At 33.9% G+C, this 10,365-nt stretch overlaps 1 long non-coding RNA gene across 1 annotated transcript; it reads left to right on the forward strand.

Moving 5' to 3' along the window:
* Positions 1–4,387: 4,387 nt before the first annotated feature.
* Positions 4,388–9,854, forward strand: LOC118499409. Its single transcript, XR_004901888.1, has 3 exons — positions 4,388–4,401; positions 7,639–7,644; positions 9,429–9,854. It is a non-coding gene; the product is annotated as an uncharacterized LOC118499409 (long non-coding RNA).
* Positions 9,855–10,365: the final 511 nt, after the last annotated feature.

The raw sequence follows: 10,365 nt of genomic DNA on the forward strand, positions 1-10,365 counted from the left end.
AAACTTTTCAGTATTCTACGATTAAAGAACAAAAGAGAAGAAAAGTCAGAAAGAGTCTTAGAAGGAGCTAGCTGTAAATGAAGAGTAAAGAGACCAAGAAATAATACAGGCTTGGAAGCCAAGGAATGAAGGGATTTCAAGAAGAGAGGGACCAGCTGTGTTAAATGTGGTAGAGATTAAATAAAATAGAGTGGAAAGTGTGAACTACATTGAACAATGATGTCATTGTTGACCTAACAAGAGCATTTTCAGAAGTAGAATACAGTGAAGGAAAAAAATTCCGTAGAATAAAAATAATAACTGGAAAAATGAAATTAGCCAGGGAAACTGTAAAATAACAAGTAGGCAAATATGTATGTAACAGGCATTTCCCATCTTTCTCTCTCTTGTTCTGTTAGGACTTCTTTCACCAGTAACTTGTAAATACTTTAAAGGAAAGAGAGAGGCCAGGCTAGGAAACTCCCACTTAAAAAAATAGATTTAACCCATCCATTGTTCTCCTAGAGATTCTCTATTGCTGTTATTGGCCATTTTTTTTTACCCTCTGGTTTCCACTGATTTCCTTGATTTAACCCCTTTACTTGAATGGTGAAATTGAGAAGACTTATCTATTGTTACACTTTGCAGGAGTAAATCATATTTCCATTGAGACATTTTTTCAGAGCATTTATTTATCTATTTATACATGAGGAATCTTTTTTCCAGAACACTGGCAGACTTTTAGCCCACAGACTAGAGTGGAGCCATTTCTCACAACTGCAATGAGAGTATATATACACAGGGTTTGCAAGATTCTCATAAAGCAAACAAAACTCTGCCACCAACTCCCATCTTCATCCTCTACCTCTTGCCCCTTGAAAAGTGAGGCACATTTCTCTTCTTTCTCTTCTTCTTTTTTTTCCATGATGTATTTTGCTGTCACAGTTCTAGCTCAAGCATTCCTGTCCCATTTGGGATGTTAGTACCTAAGCAAGTAATTAGAGTACAAAATAAACAGAATTATAGATTAACATACTTGAAATAGGTTTGTTCTTTAATAAGCAAGGATAAGATTTCTTATTGAAGCAGAGGGACTTCTGGTACTTTAACATGATTCAGAAGAATTAGTATCTTTATGCAAAATAAATATTATAAAAGAAGTGATTTTTCATTTTGTATTCTTTCAATGCAATTAAAGAGGGTTTTCTTCTATCAGTGAACACATTGGATTGATTTGGAACATCACTGTAGTGTAAATAATGCAGAAGAACATTAAAGAATTCCTGTACATTTTCTTTTCCCCAGAAAAGCAAATGTGAACACACTAGTATGTTAGAAACTATGTATAGGGCATGCAGGATCAAGTTTAGTAATTTGTAATGAGTAAAATAATATTGCTAGGTTATGCCAGCAAAAATAAAATAAGATAGGCTGATCTATAAAAATACATTCTAACATGTTCTGAGGCTCTGACAAAAATTAGAAAGAAAATCCAAAGTAAAGATAAAATGACAAGAGAGAAATACTAGATAAACATGATAATGATGTTTGACCTGCTCAGGAATGAAGAAGAAAACTAAATCCCAATGGTTCTAAACCATGCTAAAATACTAGAAGTCTGTCTGGTTCAATATGAAATGTAGCTTTTGCTAAATAAAGAATAAGCATAGTTCAAATTTGTGATATTTTACATATATATATATATATATAGCCAGCTTTGCTCATTAAAATAAGACTAAAAATATTGAGGAGTTCTTTAAAAAATGCCAGTGTTGAGGAGCTACTTATAGAAGGGTTAATTAAGGGCCTCCTAAAATATCTCTTGTGAGAATGGCTGCAAAATATTCAACAAAACACTAGGCAACTTTATTACAGTAACATAAAAAGGATTATACATCATAACCAAGTAGGACTTATCCCAGAAATGCAAGGTTTGTTCAAAATACAAAATGAATCATTGTAAGATACTATATACCTATATATATAACACTATATATATAAATATATATTTGTGTGTACCATAATTGAATTTATATAGAAAGAGATAAGGATCAAAGTGAATGTTAAGACAAAAAAATGTGTTGTAGTAGTGGAATGATAAATACATACATATTTTTGAGCATTTATAACTTTTCCCCATTAAGATAATAAATAAACTTGATTTAAGAAGGCAATATCTCAAAGTAATTATGTAGTAAGAAATACCATACATTTCACTGTGAGGAAATGGGCTACTTCTATATTTTTTAAAAAGTTATTTATGAGTCTCCAAAAAAGTTAACAATTGGCCTAATTTTTAAAATTCTGATTACATGAGTCTGGTGAGTACCAATGCTCATTACACACACACACACACACACACACACACACACATGCTATTGGTGTTTATGTAAAAAATTTGCCATCCTTCACAAAAATATTATACTATCATGGCAAATTTTTCTGCTATTTTAATAGTGAAAGTGTTTACATGTCAAAGCTCTATTATTTGCTTTGTTGTGGTTGTTTACACAGGAATGAAGTTAGGCCCTCCCAAAGGGTTGCACCTGTAGTGCCAGATGATGGTATGCAAGAATAGGTTAATTAAACTAGCAGAGCTCCAGAATGATATTTAATACCTTCTGTTTTGAGAATCATCATAGCTGAACCTTCCAACCTACATACTATGGTCACTAAATCTTTAATGGGCCACATTAAATTTATCTGATAGCTGCCCTATGGCAGTCACAGACTAGTTCTGAGTAAAACTGAAAACTGTAAGGATCAATTTCTCACACAAAAGGTTCTTTCCCACTTAATTGCCTTTTTTACTCCCAATATCTTTTTTATTTTCATTCTTTATTACATTTTATTACAAAATCATACATATTTATTATAACAAGTAAAACAACGTGAAATATATAAATTTTAAAATTCACTTACCCATCCCTCTCCACCATCATGCCAGTCAAAACCCAACCTCATGAGAAGTGTTAACAGCCCTTTCATTATTTCCTTAATGTTCACAAAAGCATTTTTAACCCTTTGTTTTTCAAAGACTGCTAAGGCTCCCATAACCATTCCATAAGCTCCTTACTAAAAATAAGTCCTCAATTTTATTATTTTGCACTTAAGGTATTGTGTTGGCTAAAATTTTCATTTTTGTTTTTTGTTTGTTTGTTTGTTTTATTTGCATAAGATGGCTCTAATAGTGCTAGTTGTCTTTAACTTAATTTGAAACAATTTTGTTAGATTGTACTGTAACAGCTGCACATCAGTATACATCTAAAGAAAACTTATCAAAATTGGTGAATTTTTGTATAGCCATTTCAAAATTAAAGATGGAAGAAAATACACATTTTTGGCATATTACGTTTTATTTTTCCAAGAAAAGATAAGAACACAACTGGGATGCAAAAAAGATTAGTGTAGAGTATGGAGACAGTAGTATGACTGATTGAACATATCAAAAGTGGTTTGTTGAAGTTGATAGCAATCAAATTGAGACATCAATTGAGAACAACCAATGCTGTATCACACAGGAGATAGCAGACATAATCAAAATAACCAAATCTATAAAGTTATTGGTGAAAATGAAAAATATGTTTTCTATTTTATGGAAAACACAAACTTTTTGGCCAACCAAATATTAATCTTCTAATAATAATTTATTATTAAGAAGCCAAAAAGCTGTAAATTAGAAATTAAATTATAACATCAGAATTGCAAGCATTGATCGGTAGATTAAAAAAGTGGATATTTGGGGTAGGGGAAGGGACAGTAGTATATGGCCTTCCAGAACCTCAGAAATATCTTTGATGTCTTATCCTTTCTTGTACCTAAGGCAGTCTTTAAGCAATTCTTATTCACTAAGTCTACATGATCCGGAAGGTTTCAGTGTATTGAAAGATTTTGGCATAACCTCATACTCACACATGTACATAAGTATGTACTGGGTTGCTCTTTCATCCATTTTCAGAATATACTAGTCCCTGCATGTTGCTGAAAAGCTGTACATATTCATCGGTGAAAAGTGTCTTTGTTGTTCATGTACTGACCTTTCATATGAGGACAAACTAGGTGGAAAATAACATGTAATGTATTAAACAAAAGATCATTATGAAATAATAGAAAATAATGAGGAAAGAATGAGGTAACACAACAGCTATGTTTAGGCAACTCCTCTTACCCCATCTACCCCAGGTAATATGTGGGAGATAGGAATGCAGGGAATATCTAAGGTTTGCTTTTTCTGTGTCTTTGAAGTTCACACCTGTTTATTATACCACTATACACTTAACCGTACAGCTTAGTTGAAAGAATTACTTTGGACTTAGAGAAAAAATAAATCTTTATAACACTTCATACAGAACATTAGTAGTTTTCTTTGTAGTAAAATCAAAATTCCAAAATACTATGATTCTGGAAGCAGTAATAGTGAAAGTTTAAGCATTGAAATGAAATATCACCAAATGTCATTGTTTAAAGCCTATCAAGATAGGTAATCTTAGAAAAGAGATGAAAGCTCTACATACATTCCTCTAGGAATATTTTAACTTATATTTCTCCAGAAAAGGCACTGAAGCCATTTCATGAAATAACCAACTAATTCATTGTGCCACCATAAAATCAATATAAATATTTGACATAGGGAGCTGACTTCAATTGCTCAAATATGTTTAAATTCTAAATACCACATGATATTACAACAGTGAGAGTCCATGATTTAATTTTCTGTATTATTTCTCTAAAAATTTTGCTGATTATTTTGATCTTGCATTTATGTTCTCATGTTTCTGACCTAACACTGACTTACTTTGGTTCAAATAACAGTAAAAATCATAGCCAAAGAAGGAAGCCAAAGATGTAGACAAGAGACACAGTATAGATGAAGACCTAAGCTTAAAAAAATAAAGATCCATGACATTAATGATGTTAGTGGCCAAAGATTTTGGAAACAGGTTGGGATAGAGAGCACAAGGCAGCAGAAGATTATAGTTAATATTGGGGACTGGGTATGATACAAAAGAGGCAGAGGATATGTTTTAATATCTGGCAGCTAATAGCACTGGTGTACCTTCAAGGTTAGCATACCTATAAAACTGGATTTCTATGTTAAATTAAGGCACTATTTGTGAATATCCACTATTAAGCTTACTTGACCTAATATTTTACAGTCATTAGCATATTAAAAATTGATTTATTAGGTAGTCTTTGGAAATGAGGCACAAAATATGTGGTAGAGGTAAAGGTTAGGGCCAGAAGATAAATCATACTTAAAGTGAGGCATCTACAATATGGTGTGTGGGAAGACCTGAGGCAACACAAGGCAATTTGTACCTCAAAAGACAAAATGTCAGTGTGATTACAATCCTCTTTTCCTGCACAAAAACTATATATATCATTCAATAGGCTCATTTTGATAAATTATCTTGAATATTTTTAGAACTGAAAATAGGCTTAATAAAAACCTTATTAGATTACAAAAAGAAAGAAATTGGGAAAATAATACTTTAAGAAAATATTAACACATTTTTAAAAATGGGTTTTTTAAAAGATCAAGTGTCAGACTTAAATATATCCTCAAAATTTTGATACAAAACATTGTAAAGGCTTTAAATGCTTGTGCAAATTATTCTCCAATCAAAACAAACCAAAAATATGCACAATATCTAGTATAATTGTAACTGAAATTAGTGAGGTCGTGAATTAAAGGAAGTATATAATTTAACTAGAATTTACCTGTCCACAGTCTTCAAGCACAAAAATATGTTAGTGTTATGTTTCACAGAAAAGAATTTTCATTTCCTAATGAAATGGATGTAATCATCTAAATTTTAATTTACTCCATGGGATTGAAACAAACACCCAGAGGCCACTGAAGAATTACAACAATTAGAAACATTTAAGCTTTGACATGGTTATTAGATTTTAGACATTAATAAATGGACCACTATAATGACAAATATGACTTATTTAATCTGTGAGGCAAAATAGATATTAATTATACAGAGCAATTTTTTAAATTGAAATATTTCCAATTTTGATTAGCTAAAAAGGTTAGTCTATATACTTGAACTTAAAATCTCAGGCTTAAAATGCTATTGAAAGAAATTCAGTTGTATAACAAGAAAAATGAACTTAAAATAAGTTAACAAGAATTGCAGTTTATTAAGTTTTAAAATGTATTTATCATACAAAAGAATAATCCAATCATTCTTAGGATCTGATTGTAATAAAATCACCTAAAGTTTTTACAAATAATGGGTTTTTAGTGAGGATATAAGCATGCTCCCTGGTATTACCTCAGGCTATTTGCTTAAGGATAACCTGGGTACCAAAGGTCGTGACAGAAAACCCTGGGTGCCTAGCAACAGGCAAAATTGGGAACATAAGTATTGTAGGGTGGGACCTCACCCCCAGGGTGACCTCTCCCCTTGCTTGTGGCTGGTCAAGTGGTTTAGACCCTCCCCTGAACTTTCCTACGCTGGCATGTTGCTATTAATGTGGTAGACACACTTTAGAAGAGGGACAAGGGGGCCAAAAAATATACTCACAGGATTCATACACGCACTTGCATGACCATCCTCTTAAGCATTAAGCCTGAGGTAACACCTACGTCTCCGCTGTGTGTGTTGCAGCTCCGGACCCAGAAAAACAGCAAAGCCAGACAGGGCAATGCTATGGCTGACATCAGGACCAACTGCATGACTAATAAACCCATGACCTGGTGCCAACCAGTCAGTAGAAACCACAAGCCTGAAAGGACACACCGGGAAAGTTGATGAATATTCTATTGAGTTCCTCCCCTAAGACTTCCCCTAAAACCCTCAGCCTTTGGAAAACAGCTAAAAACCCTTAAGACAAAGGCCCCAGTCCCTTATATGCATTTACACGTGTTCTCTCTCTATGGCACACCCTCAACTTTCCCCACCCTGCTTTTTTCCCTCCAGGTGTGTATCTTTGCTTATTTCCTTCAAAGCTCCAAGGCCATTCTTTCACCACTGCAACTTGCTTCCTGAGTCCATGCAGCCTAGCACGGATGGCTTACTGCTCCCACAGCTCACTTCTTCTATCTCTGTGACTTTTTAAATAAAATTTTGCTTGTAATTGAAAAAAAAAAGAAAAAGAAAACTTGTCCTCACACTTGGTGTTAAGTAAACCCTAATTTAACCATTGTTTCATGATTACAAACAGAAAAACTTAATCCAACAATTGAAGCTAAGTTATAATATAACCCTTTACTCATTACAATTAAGAAGCTTGATGTAGTGAAAAAAAGAAGGGGGCACTGAAAGAAAATGTGGGAGGAACAATTAGGTGCAAGGCATTTCTTATTGTTAGTTGCCCTAATACTTTGGTCTCATCACCTAATCTTTGACTCTGTTTTAATTTATGCCATGAGTGAATTGGGTAAGAGAATCTATCAGGATTCTTCCAGCTGAACTGATAAAGTACTAATTGATGAAAAATTATTGTAATAGACTACTACTTGATTTAATGGTCCATTATACATTCATGATTTAATAAATCAACTAAGAAAGTTGGTATTAATACAATGTAGTATAAGAATATACTTATGCTTAAACTTTGATAGTTCCTTGGTATATTTTTCTACATATTTCATTGTCAGCTCTTGTTAATACTATACAACTGTAAACTTTTAAGAAAGTATTTAAGATAGAGGTTAAAAACCAACAGCCTATAATTTAAATGTCTTCAACAGCTGATGTTCAGTGCTCACCATGTTTAAAAGAAAAATGTATAAACTATTCAAATTAGGAAACATAATTTTAAAAATATGGATTTGTAACTTCTCTAGGAATAAAAATGGAAGATTTGAAAACACAAGTACACTCATTAGTAGAGAGGAACAATTGGCTGGTAATGTGTAGCAAGACCCTTAGAGCAGGAGTTCACACCTTGGTCTCCACCCAGCCACACTTTCCCATTTAGTTTGCAGACTTGGGTTTGTAAATCTCCCCTCTCTATTTCAGTGATTCATCAATTACTCCAAGTTGAGAGAATAAAATACCATGATATGTGGTCCTAGAGCATTTCCTTGGAAGGAGCTATGTCTTCAGAAATTGTAGCAGAAGATTTAAAATCAGCAATTTGACTATTACCTTTCTCTATTTGCCACTTAGAAACAATTCATCCTAGTAATATGTCATCAACATTTCTTCCCCCAAGTGGGTGCAGACAAAAGGGCAATATCCTATTTTTTATATCTCTTGGATAGAATATACAGAGACTGAGCTGTATATAGTTTTGAATTGTAGCAGTAAAAAATTAGCTGTGTGAACAGGAACCAAGAGACAGTCTGTGCACTATATTTCCTGCTCATATGTTGTCTCAGCTGTTTTGCACTTTATAGTTTCAGCTGAAGAATGTCCATTTATCACGTAATGCTAATCAGTTATCATTCTACTCTACATTTTGTATAAAACATTGCTGGGAAGTCTGTTCTGGATTTGATGGATAGCCAGAATGGGATAGCACATAACCAAAAAAGACATAAATACTCACAGATGTCTGGTTATACAGATGAGTTAAAATCAAAGAAAATTAGAGCTGAATAAGACAGACGTGATCATAGAGCACATCAGGGGAGTGTAAACTTGCTTGTTCTTCACCTTTCTCATCCAAATGGATTTTCCTCTCATTAAAATAAATATTCAAACCAGAGGGTCTTTCATTTGTTTCCTTAAACTAGTAGAGTCTCCCCCTTCCCAATGTAAACCCCATATCATGAAGACAAAAAGCAGAAATCCTGTTTATTATAAAGACATCCAAAAAGCTGTCCAAATCCAAATTAGAGCATATGGTGCAAATCCGAGTCCCCCACACCCCCACTTCTTATATCCTCCAACATTCCCCACCTCATCCGCGCATCCCTCTATTGTTCTGGTTTGAGAAATCTGAACATTTCCTTATTGAAGAACCACTGAACAAATTATTTTTGTTTTACCACAAATAATTGTCTAGCAGCAAATCATTGTAAGCAGTGCTTTTACTGTTTCTTTATTCCATCAGTGATAGTGTATTTTTGTCAAGCAATTTCTAATTGTTGTAATGTTTCTCATATATTATTTTTTATTGTTGAATATTCTTTTCATATATTGTTATCTGTCTATGAGCCCTGTGTTTCTTCGATTTATTGGTATCTTCTTCCCATTTCCAACTAGCCATTATTCTCCTAGTCACCTATTAGATAGCTCATGTGAGCTAGACTCAGCCTAAGCTCATTTCTATAGATTTAATATTTTATCTGTAAAAATAATAAATTATTGATATTTTCTTTTATAACCCTTTAATTAATGAGAATTTAAAATTAAAGAATACTAGCAGTTTTCTTCCTGGAAATTATCTTTTCATATTACAATACTTTGAAAGACAAAGTAATATATGACAAGGTCTGCCCAGAAAGTGTCCATCCATGTAGTAAAAACAGACATTTATTAAAGAAGCTACAAGAAACATTGTACATAGGACAATCATGCCTCGGTGCCCTACAACATAGGCACCTTGGGAGCTCACACAGTTCTCCCAGTGTCTTTTTCATTGTTCAAAACACTGCAAAACCCTTTGTTGGTATCGCCATCAACTGCCTCATTGTATTTTCCTGAATCTCAGTGATGGTCTGATATTTCTTCCCTTTCAAAGAGGATTTTAGTTTTGGGAAAAGCCAGAAGTCACAGGGCACCAAATCTGGGCTGTAGAGGGGCTGAGTCACCTGTGTGATTTGATGTTTAGCCAAAAAACTCTGCATAAGACGTGGAACAAGAGCGGGCACATTGCCATGATGAAAGTACCAGTCACCAGTATCCCATAGCTGCAGCTGTTTTCATCACAATGCATCTCTCAACTGATGGAGAACATTGAGGTAGCATTCCTTATTAACTGTTCAGCCTAGAGGAGTGTACTGATGATAGGCAACACCTTCCCAATCAAAAAACACACTTAACATGATCTTGATCTTGCTGTGATGTTGCTGTGCTTTCTTCAGGCATGGAGAGTCAGGCAACTTCCATGGGAACAACTGGACTTCTTGTCTGGATCATAACCATAGACCTGCAATTCATCTCCAGTTATCACTTTCTTAAGGAAATCTGGTTTATTGGTAGCGATTTGAAACAAGTCATTAGCAACTGAAACACAACGTTCCTTCTGCTATGGTAGCCAAATCTGCTATGGTAGCCAAATCTGTGGAATTTTGCCATGATACATTTTATGCCAAGATTCTGTGTCAAAATCTGAGATAAAGTAGTTTTAGGAATCCCCAAATCAGTTTCTAGTTCTCACACTGTCAGTCACTGATCATTGTTGATTGCAGCCCAAACACTTTCAACATATTTAAATGTTCTGTTTGTTGCAGGCCTTCCAGAACATGGATCACTTTCAACA

This window comes from Phyllostomus discolor, chromosome 1, assembly GCF_004126475.2.
Source record: "Phyllostomus discolor isolate MPI-MPIP mPhyDis1 chromosome 1, mPhyDis1.pri.v3, whole genome shotgun sequence".
Taxonomy (NCBI): domain Eukaryota; kingdom Metazoa; phylum Chordata; class Mammalia; order Chiroptera; family Phyllostomidae; genus Phyllostomus; species Phyllostomus discolor.